The sequence below is a fragment of the Stomoxys calcitrans genome, chromosome 2 (genome assembly GCF_963082655.1).
Source record: "Stomoxys calcitrans chromosome 2, idStoCalc2.1, whole genome shotgun sequence".
Lineage (NCBI taxonomy): Eukaryota > Metazoa > Arthropoda > Insecta > Diptera > Muscidae > Stomoxys > Stomoxys calcitrans.
This window is the reverse complement of record NC_081553.1, coordinates 137,187,578-137,199,250: the sequence shown is the minus strand read 5'-3', so window position 1 is coordinate 137,199,250 and position 11,673 is coordinate 137,187,578. Positions and strand designations below refer to the sequence as shown.

Genomic DNA, 11,673 nt, shown 5'->3' with positions numbered 1-11,673 from the left:
CTACAGTCTTTAAAAATAGATATAATTAACTGAAACTATGCAGAGATTTTTTTTTGTCTATAGGCAGGTATATTTCGAAGATGGGCTATATCGGACTATATGCTGATATAGCACCCATATATACCGACCTGTCGATTTAAGGTCTTAGGCCCATAATAGGCGCATTTATTCTCCGATTTCGCTGAAGTTAAGCACAATGTGTTGCGTTAGGCTTCTCGGCATTCGTACCGCGCATGGTCAAGATCGGGCTATATTTGAATATATCTGCTTGGCCCCATCAAAGGCGCAATTTGTTATCTGATTTCGCTGAAATTTGGCACAATGTGTTGTGTTAGGCTCCTCGACATTCGAACTCTACTGAGTTTGGTCAAGATCGGGCTATATATGGAATAACTGCCATATCGACCGATCGCCCACCAGGGCTGCGGAGTCAGAATCTAGAACATTATCTCAAGTCCTACTACGGACAATGTTAAAAAAAGTTTCTACAAAAAAATACTATAAATAAAAATATTTTTAAAATTTTTATAGTAGTCCGTTGTATTAAATTTTGCTGTTTCTAAATTCAATCTTGAGGTATTTTGTTTTTTAATTATTTATTTACACTTCGTATATAAAAATCGTGGTTCGTTTTCGTTTGGATATATCATATTTTGAAAATGCATTCCATTGTCAACAGTCAAAATATTGTTTTTATATACAGTGTTATTGATGTGTTGTCTTTAAAGTAACTTTCAATAATTTTTTCACAAAAATGTCATTGAAATTTAAGAAAAAAAATTCACTACAATTTTGTCTTAAAGAAAAATTGTATGAAATTTATTGAAGATTTTTTCTTAATCTTGACTTTAACGTGTTTTATTAAAATTTTGTCTTTAGAAAAAATCACATTGAAATTTTGTCTTTAGAAAAATGTAAGAAAAATTCTTCAAAAATTTCTTTGAAATATTTTCTTGAAATTTTATGTTTAGAGCATTTTTATTAAAAATTTTGTCTTTAAAAAAGAATTCGTTGAAATTTTGTAAACAAAATTTTAATTAAATGTTGAGTTTGCAAAAATATCATTAAAAGTTTATGTTTGGAAAAACTTTATCAGAACTTTATGCTTTAGGAAAAGTTTTAAGCTGTAGAAAAAAATCATTGAAATTTTGTCTTGCAACTTGTATTGAAATTTTGTTTTTGGGAATATGTTATTCAAATCTTGTCTCTTTGTAGAATTTTGAAAAATCTGGACATATTTTAAGAGTCATAGAGCAAACACTTTTGCTTAATTTTGGGAAGATCGGTTGTAAAATGCGCTTGCCAAGGCTCTAAAAGTGCATATCGGGCGACACTAAATATAGGAGCTACATCTATGAAATTCACTAGCGATCAGAAGAGTTACAAGAGAAAACTTCGTGCCTAATACATCGAGGATCGGTTGACAAATGACGATATTATTGCAGTATTTGTCCAAATCGGACGAAGATACATAATAAACACGTATGTTGATGGTCATGAGAGGATCTGTCGTACAAAATCGGCAAACCAGGCAAATCGGATATTAATTGCGACCTCTAGATGCTCAAGAAGTCAAGATCCCAGATCGATTTATATGGCAGCTATATCAGGTTATGAACCGATTTGAATCATACTTAGCACAGTTGTTGGATATCATAACAAAACACGTCGTGCAAAATTTCAGTCAAATCGGATGAGAATTGCGCCCTCTAGAGGCTCAAGAATTCAAGACCCAAGATCGGTTTATATGACAGTTATACCAGCTTATGAACCGATTTGAACCATACTTAACACAGTTGTTAGAAGTGATACTAAAACACCATGTGCAAAATTTCAGTCAAATCGGATGAGAATTGCGCCCTCTAGAGGCTCAAGAAGTCAAGACCCAAGATCGGTTTATATGACAGTTATACCAAGTTATGAACCGATTTGAACCATACATAACACAGTTGTTAGAAGTGATACTAAAACACTATGTGCAAAATTTCATTCAAATCGGATGAGAATTGCGCCCTCTAGAGGCTCAAGAACTCAAGACCCAAGATCGGTTTATATGGCAGCTATATCAAAACATGGACCGATATGGCCCATTTACAATACCAACCGACCTACGCTAATGAAAAATATTTGTGCAAAATTTCAAGCGGCTAGCTGTACTCCTTCGGAAGTTAGCGTGCTTTCGACAGACAGACGGACGGACATGGCTAGATCGACATAAAATGTCGCGACGATCAAGAATATATATACTTTTTGGGGTCTCAGACGAATATTTCGAGTAGTTACAAACAGAATGACGAAATTAGTATACCCCCCATCATATGGTGGAGGGTATAAAAATATTGGAAACCTACATCTGTTTTTTGAATAAGCCAAGTTTTCGAACAGTTTAAAAGTCCGTACTCAAATCGTAGTACGAAACAATTTTTAAGTAAATGAAATTGATTAGTATCAATCAATCTAGACCAAATGATCCATATACATCGGGCAATGGCCTACATCAATTAGAAGTATTTATGAAAAATTCCTTGCGTATAACCGTTGTTGATTTCGGCTATCTGTTGATCGGATGGACGAATATTGATTGACTGACTTAACCAATTAACAAAGAATGGGTAGAAAATATACCTAAAAATAGAACTATTTTAGAAAAATTCTAGCTCGAGTAACGAAAGAGGTAATTGGATCGGTGGAATGACGAATGAAACTAGTTAAAAAAATGTTCCTGTCATAGAAGGTTATGTCGTGGGAGAAAGTTGGCTTGTCAAAAGTCGCCAATTTTTTATAGCTCGAAAAAATCTAACAAACATTTTCTCAAAATTCTTAGGAGTGAGAGTACTTGAAACCGTTTTAGAGTCTTGTGGCATTTGATTAAATTTTACGTCGGTTTAAAATAAAACTACTTTGTAGGGTCAAAACTAGATATTTCGACGGGTTGAAAACGGAATGACAAAATTAATGTACCCCCATCTTGGGATGGTCGGTGCTAAGCTGGGCAACATTGTTTCGCCCTATTGCGATTTTTATTTCCTCTGTTCGCAACAACGGGCATTTTTCGCATTTATTTGCAATTTTTACCCGTTTTCCCAACCAAAAATGATTTTGCAATTGATACCGAGGTCCAGGTGTTTTCAAGGTGAACAACGTGTATACAGCCATAACTCAGCCGTGCTAGGATGTGAGATGAAATTTGGTGCTTTTTTGCCTCCATGTATGCTGGAAGGTGAAAAAACTGAGATTGACGTGTACACACGAGAATTTCATCCAAAAGTCTGGTGTACAACAATACGCTGCCAAAGGAATTATTTGTGTGGTAAATCCTGATACATCGTGGACCAAAGTAAACATTCCCGGCGAGGATGCTTCATACCACTTTGGCTCGGGTGCTGGTTTCTATGTGAATGCCACCAAAGAACCCTGGTCCAAGAAATATCATATGTATTCTTATGTCACTGAAGAGTTGGTGGAATTAGTCAACAAGAACTTTGCTATGTTGCCAAACAAGAAGAGCATGGGTGGTCAGGGTGCATTGATTTGTGCTCTGAAGAATCCCGGCCAATATCAGCCTGTGTCAGCCTTTACTCCCATCGCCAATCCCATGGAAAGTGATTGGGGCAGGAAATGTTTCGAGGATTATTTGGGTGACGATAAGGAGTATGATGAAATAATATGATGCCACACTTTAGCCCAATCGTATGCCGGCACTCTTTGGTGATTTTCATTGATCAGGGAAGCGACGACAACTTCTGCCGCATTTGCTGCCCGATAACTTGCTGAAGGCTTGTGCTGTCAATGATCATTTACAAACCGTCTACAAACTTCGTCAAGGATATGACCATGACTATTACTACATTGCTAAACATTTGGCCTATCATGTCAAATTTCTAAAGAATTGATGGTATGGGAGTTAAATCGATTTCAATCACCTCATGTCAATCTTTGTTTGTTATTATTATGTAGAAACTCACTTTAAGGATTTCCTAAAACTTTTGTGTGAATATTTTGTTTTATTGTTTTTTCTTTTATAACATATTTACCTTACTAAGTGTATGGCAAATTCGGCCGGGCCGAATCTTACATACCCTCTACTATAGATCTTATTTGTCAAGTTCTTTGAATGACTTTTTCAAATATATATGAGCTATATCAAGCGAAATTTAGCGTGCTTTCGACAGACAGACGGATGGACGGACATGGCTAGATCGAGTTAAAATGTCATGGCGATTAAGAATATATATATTTTATGGGGTCTTAGACGAATATTTAGAGGTGTTACAAACGGAAAGACGAAATTAATATGCCCCCATCCTATGGCGGAGTGTATAATAATATTTTATCTTTAAAACTTGAATTTTCAAAACGTTTAAATATTGACGGTAAAACTGAGCGACTACTATATATTGGTTGTTAACTCAAGGATCTATTACACGGCGTATAGTTGTCTTATGACTGTTTGGACCACATTAATTTTATAAGAATATCTAATTCAAATATAAATATGCACGATATGTCATACATAAACACCAATGAACGTATGTAACTTCCAAAAGCAACTGAATGGTCGACAGAAAAATGGCAAGTGCCAATCGTTTTTCCTAGTATCTTATCCACACGCAAAACAATACTTCGTTTGGTATAAAGGATATTTTTGCCAAATGAACCTCGTTTTTGAAAAACGATGGGCTTTGTTTACGATAAAAGTAAATGTTTTTGGCGATTAAAAAGATGAGTGTTTGTGACAAATATAAAGTTTTTTTTTAACCTTTCATTCTTGATATATAGAATTTGTTATTCGGGGTTTCAAATAGTTTTTAATACCCACAATTCCGTTTGCAACACATCGAAATATCCATTTCCGACCCTATAAAGTATATATATTCTTGATCAGCGTAAAATTCTAAGACGATCTAGACATGTCCGTCCGTCTGTCCGTATGTTTGTTGAAATCTCGCTACAGTCTTTAAAAATAGAGATATTGAGCTGAAACTTTGCACAGATTCTTTTTTTTGTCCATAAGCAGGTTAAGTTCGAAGATGGGCTATATAGACCGATAGACCGATTTAGGGTCTAAGGCCCATAAAAGTCACATTTATTATCCGATTTTGTTGAAATTTGGGACAGCGACTTGCGTTAGGACCTTCGACATCTTTCGTCAATTTGGCCCAGAACGGTTCAGATTTGGATATAGCTGCCATATAGACCGATCCTCCGATTTAGGGTGTTAGGCCCATAAAAGCCACATTTATTAACCGATTTTGCTGAAATTCGGGACAATGAGTTGTGTTAGACACTTCGACATTCTTCGTTAATTCGGCAAAGATCGGTCCAGATTTGGACATAGCTGCCATATAGACCTATCCGCCGATTTTGGGTCTAAGGCCCATAAAAGTCACATTTATTATCCGATTTTGCTGCAATTTGGGACAACGAGTTGTGTTAGGCTCTTCGATATCCTTCGTCAATTTGGTTCAGATTTGGATATAGCTGCCATATAGACCGATTTAGGGTCTTAGGCCCATAAGAGCCACATTTTTTGCTGAAATTCGGGACAATGAGTTGTGTTAGACACTTCGACATTCTTCGTTAATTCGGCAAAGATCGGTCCAGATTTGGATATAGCTGCCATATAGACCGATTCGCCGATTTAGGGACCAAGGCCCATAAAAGTCACATTTATTATCCGATTTTGCTGAAATTTGGGACAGTGAGTTAAGTTAAGCCCCTTGACATACTTCTGCAATATGGCACAGATCCTGTCCAGATTTGGATATAGCTGCCATATAGACCGATCTCTCGGTTTTAGGTTTTAGGGCCATAAAGGGCGCATTTATTGTCCGATGTCGCTGAAATTTGAGATAGTGAGTTGTGTTAGGCTCTTCGACGTCCTTCTTCAATTTGGACCAGATAGGTCCAGATTTGAATATAGCTGCCATGTATACCAATATCTCGATTTGAAGTCTTGCCCAATAAAGGCGCATTTATAATCCGATTTCACTGAAATTTGACACAATGACTTATGTTAAGCTTTTCGACATCCGTGTCTTATATGGTTCAGATCGGTTGATTTTTATATACAGTTATTAAAAAGACCAATATTTTATACACAGGTGAACAATGATTTGTACTTATAAGCATTTGGTCCAAATCGTTATGAATTTTTCACCGGATTTTGACGAAAGGTGGTTTACATGTATACCCGAGGTGGTGGGTATCCAAAGTTCGGCTCGGCCAAACTTAACGCCTTTTTACTAGTTTTGTTCATAAATTAATTTTATATCAAACGTTTAAATGGATTGTGCATATTGAGGAAGGTGGAAAGTTCAATTTAATGTTGTAACATAATACAAACTCAAATTTTCGCGAATTAAAAGTAGATCTCATTGGGCAGATCTCACAACTCCTTTATGGTTTTGTTTTATGATCTGCTGTATTCGTTATGTAATAAATAAAACCAAAAATTATTTATGATAGTAGTTGTTTTCGCACATTTGAATATCTACTTTGTGATGGATATTTGTTAGAAATTCTTCTTGAGTTTTCTTGCACCTGTTGCTCTAATGTTTTTTGTCATTGGACATACCAGCTTTTATGTACCGAACACTTTAAAATTTTTCACTTTCTTAGTTTACCTCCGCACTAGTAGGAACTGACCAATTTTCTGACTGCCCTTTGGTCAATCAAATACAGGAAGGAAAAAAATGTTGCATATGAGAATGTGTCTTTAGCAATGACGAGCACATAATTGCAATTATTTGTTAGCCTATGGATCTGCTTGAAATTATTTTCTTGTGTACGTACAAAGTAATGTGCAATAGAGTGAATATTTTTGTCAACCTCTGGCCTACACTCTCGAATACTCACCCCTTTCTCTTTAGGAGAGACACAAGAGAATAATTATGGGTCCAGTACACGAATAATCGTTTGCGGCTATCGAAACATTTTTGCAAGTTTTTGGTTTTACAACAAAAGGAAGGTTCTTTTACGGTAGACAATGATGCTAAAATTTACAATAAACAATACAATAAAATAAGTTAATATTGACCCTAACAACCCGCAAAAATCACGTAAGAGATTATAGAGCAACAGTGGTCACTAACAAAAATAATAAGTTAGTTACGTTCAATAACACCACGTTTATGGCAAACGTTTTCTATTTTGAAGCGAATCGTTACACGGTTACAATACAAACAAAACTTCGTGATAAAAATATTTTGTTTATCGTAAAAATTTCCCAAACATTTTGTTTTTTTTTGCGTGCAGCATTAGTATAAATGTCTAGATTTAAATCCGGTCAGAAATGGTGCCAGTTAGCTACCAAATAACCTTTTTGCCCAATTTGTCCTATTTCTATTGCAACCATTTCACGCTCTCGAATTCAAAGAATCAATATCACACCCTATTCTTACTTTCCACCGGACTTTCAACTATGCCGATATTTTAAGCATTATTTTTCCAAGTATAACACATTGTGCCCAGGCCCGTCGTGGGCTCCCATATAAACCGATCTCCCAATTTGAAATCCTCATCACTTAGAAGCTGCAATTATTATCCGATTTGGCTGAAATTTTGCGCGTTGTGGTTTATTATCACTTGCATCATCTATGGTATGTATTATTCAAATCGGTCTATAAATTTTTATAGCTCCCATATAAAGCCATCTGCCGACTAGTGTTCTACGGCATATAAAAACTTCAATTCTTGGCTGATTTGGCAGAAATTTTATACACGAACTTAGCACGTTTTCAGGACTTTGAATTCTGTGGAACGATTGCTAGTTCATATATCATAATGAGACGATATTTCCAATGAAAATGTGAATTGTGTCGAGTTCTTTAAACTGAATGTTTGTGACTAATGTTTACTCAATCATCTAAAAATAAAATTTAGTTTCGGTTCTGTTATATTTAAATTAATTCCCAATTTGTTTTGTATACTTTTACGATTTAGAATTCCATAGTATCGCAAGCTAGATGATGAATTTTTTAACAACTTTATTATAAATTTCAGCGGACGAACAGTTTTGCGTTTTTAAATCCAAACAACCATCTTCATCTCTCATTCGCTTTGGAAACGCTTGGGGGTTTTGATTTTTTTCTTTTTTATACCCTCCACCATAAGATGGGGGGTATACTAATTTCGTCATTCTGTTTGTAACTACTCGAAATATTCGTCTGAGACCCTATAAAGTATATATATTCTTGATCGTCGTGAAATTTTATGTCGATCTAGCCATGTCCGTCCGTCTGTCCGTCCGTCCGTCCGTCTGTCTGTCGAAAGCACGCTAACTTCCGAAGGAGTAAAGCTAGCCGCTTGAAATTTTGCACAAATACTTCTTATTAGTGTAGGTCGGTTGGTATTGTAAATGGGCCATATCGGTCCATGTTTTGATATAGCTGCCATATAAACCGATCTTGGGCCTTGACTTCTTGAGCCTCTAGAGTGCGCAATTCTTATCCGATTTGAATGAAATTTTGCACGACGTGTTTTGTTATGATATCCAATAACTGTGCTAAGTATGGTTCTAATCGGTTCATAACCTGATATAGCTGCCATATAAACCGATCTTGGGTCTTGACTTTTTGAGCATCTAGAGGGCGCAATTCTTATCCGATTGGGATGAAATTTTGCACGACGTGTTTTGTTATGATATCCAACAACTGTGCTAAGTATGGTTCAAATCGGTCTATAACCTGATATAGCTGCCATATAAACCGATCTTGGGTCTTGACTTCCTGAGCCTCTAGAGTGCGCAATTCTTATCCGATTAGAATGAAATTTTGCACGACGTGTTTCGTTATTATATACAACAATTCTGTCAAGTATGGTTCAAATCGGTCTATAACCTGATATAGCTGCCATATAAACCGATCTGGGGTTTTGACTTCTTGAACCTCTAGAGTGCGCAATTCCTATCCGATTGGAATGAAATTTTGCACGACGTGTTTTGTTATGATATCCAACAACTATGCCAAGTATGGTTCAAATCGGTCCATAACCTTATATAGCTGCCATATAAACCGATCGTGGGTCTTGACTTCTTCAGCCTCTAGAGTGCGCAATTCTTATCCGATTGGGATGAAATTTTGCACTACATGTTTTGTTATGATATCCAACAACTGTGCCAAGTATGGTTTAAATCGGTTTATAACCTGATATTGCTGCCATATAAACCGATCTTGGGTCTTGACTTCTTGAGCCTCTAGAGTGCGCAATTCCTATCCGATTGGAATGAAATTTTGCATGACGTGTTTTGTTCTGACATTCAACAACTGTGCCGAGTATGGTTCAAATCGGTTCATAATCTGGTATAGCTGTCATATAAACTTATCTTGGATCTTGACTTCTTGAGCCAATTGAGGGAGCAATTCTCATCCGATTTGGCTGAAATTTTGCATGAGGTGTTTTGTTATGACTTCCAATAACTGTGCTAAGTATGGCGTAAATCGATATAGAACCTGCTATAGCTGCCATAAAAACCGATCTGGGATCTTGATTCCTTGAACCTCTAGAGGGCGCAATTCTCATCCGATTTGGCTGAAATTTTGTACAAGGGCTTCTCCTATGACCTTCAACATACGTGTCTAGTATGGTCTGAATCGATCAATAGCTTGATACAGCTCTTATATAAACCTATCTCCCGATTTTGCTTCTTGAGCCCCTACAAGGCGCAATTCTTATCCGAATGAACTGAAATATTACACAATGACTTTTACAATGTCAATCAGCATTCATTTATGGTCCTAATCGGACTATAACTTGATATAGCTCCAATAGGATAACAGTTCTTATTCAATATTCTATGTTTGTCTAAAAAGAGATACCGCGCATAGAACTCGACAAATGCGATCAATGGTGGAGGGTATATAAGATTCGGCCCGGCCGAACTTAGCACGCTCTTACTTGTTGAATATCATTTGCATTTTTTGTCTTGAAAATTGGATTAAGTTGCGTATTCATATTCCACATAAAGGCTCTTTACACGGCATGTAGTTGTCGTATGACATGTCAATTTTAGCACATGTTGAGTTGTGATACAAACGAAACTCACATATGAAAATCACTTTTCAAAAGAGCATATGTAATTTTTATAGCCTCCACCATATGATGGGAGTATACTAATTTCGTCATTCCGTTTGTAACGCCTCGAAATATACATCTAAGACCCCATAATGTATACATATTCTGGATCATCATGACATTTTAAGTCGATCTAGCCATGCATGTCCGTCCGTCCGTCTGTCTGTTGAAAGCGCGCTATGTTTCGAAGGAGTATATCCATATTTGATATTACTGCCATATAAACCGATCTCGGATTTTGAATTCAAGAGCTTCTAGAGGTCGCAATTCTTATCCGATTTGGCTGAAATTTTGCACGTTGTGTTTTGGTATCCGACAACTGTGCCAAGTATGGTTTAAATCGGTTGATAACCTGATATAGCTGCCATATAAACTTACTTTGGGTTTTTACTTCTAGAGCTTCTATAGGGCGCAATTCATATTCGATTAACAGAAGTTTTGCATGAAGTGTTCTAGTATGACTCCCAAAAACTGTGCCAATGTGCCCCATATCCACAATCTGACATAGCCGCCACATAAACAGATCCGATTAGATTTCTGGAGCCTCTAGAGTGCGCAATTCTTATCCGATCTGGCTGAAATTTGGCATGACGTGTTTCGTTATGACTTCCAACAACTGTGCTATGTATGGTATAAACCGATTTTGGGTCTTGACTTCTTGATCTTCTAGAGGACGCAATTCTTATACGATTTGGCCGAAATTTTGCATGAAGTGTTTTATTTCGATTTCTAAAAACGGTGTTAGGTATGGTCTAAATCAGTCCATATCCTGATATAGCCGCCATATTAAATGATCTCCCTATTAGACTTCTTAGGCTTCTAGAGGGCACAATTCTTATCCAATTCGGTTGAAATTTTGCATATATTGTTTTGGTAAGACTTCCAACAACTGTTCCCAGTATGTTCTAAATCGATATATAACCATATATAGCTGCCATATAACCGACTTCCCAGTTTGAAATGTTGAGCCACTGGAGAGCGCAATTATTACTCGATTTGCCTGAAATTTTGGAGGTGGTGTTTTTCTGTTTGAAAAAGTCATTCAAAGAACTTGACAAATGCGATCCATTGTGGAGGGTATATAAGATTCAGCCTGGCCGAACTTATCACGCTTTTACCTGTTTTTGATTAGAGCATGCTCTATTTCTTCTGACAAAAACATAAAGATATCGGTTGTTTTTGCTGTCGAATGAAAACAACCCCTAATTAAATTGTTTTCCCAAATTTTTGTTTAACCAGTTTCCTCGCAACTTTAACAATTATAACACACTAGCTGACCCGTGCCCGCTCCGCTGCGCCTTCTTTTACTTTATATGGAACAAATTTTCCTTGGAATATTTATTTTCGACAATTAAAGAGCTTCTAGTGAAATACCATGCTACAAAAATGGTATATCGCTTGAATAACAGTTTAACAAAATAAGTGCCTTTATCTGAATCCCATATGATCTTTATTGGTATACGAATTTAAGCTTGGATGTAAGGTGTACTCCATTCTTAAAATACTTCATTTTAACCCGATATTCTCATGATGTCTGATTTAGTGGTGGTTTCGGAGGGAGGTGGTCCCCCAGATACTTGGCCCTAAAAAAAATCGTTC

The 11,673-nt window shown here is 36.5% G+C and overlaps 1 pseudogene; it reads left to right on the top strand.

Moving 5' to 3' along the window:
- Positions 1–3,093: 3,093 nt before the first annotated feature.
- Positions 3,094–11,078, top strand: LOC106090637 (S-formylglutathione hydrolase-like; annotated as a pseudogene).
- Positions 11,079–11,673: the final 595 nt, after the last annotated feature.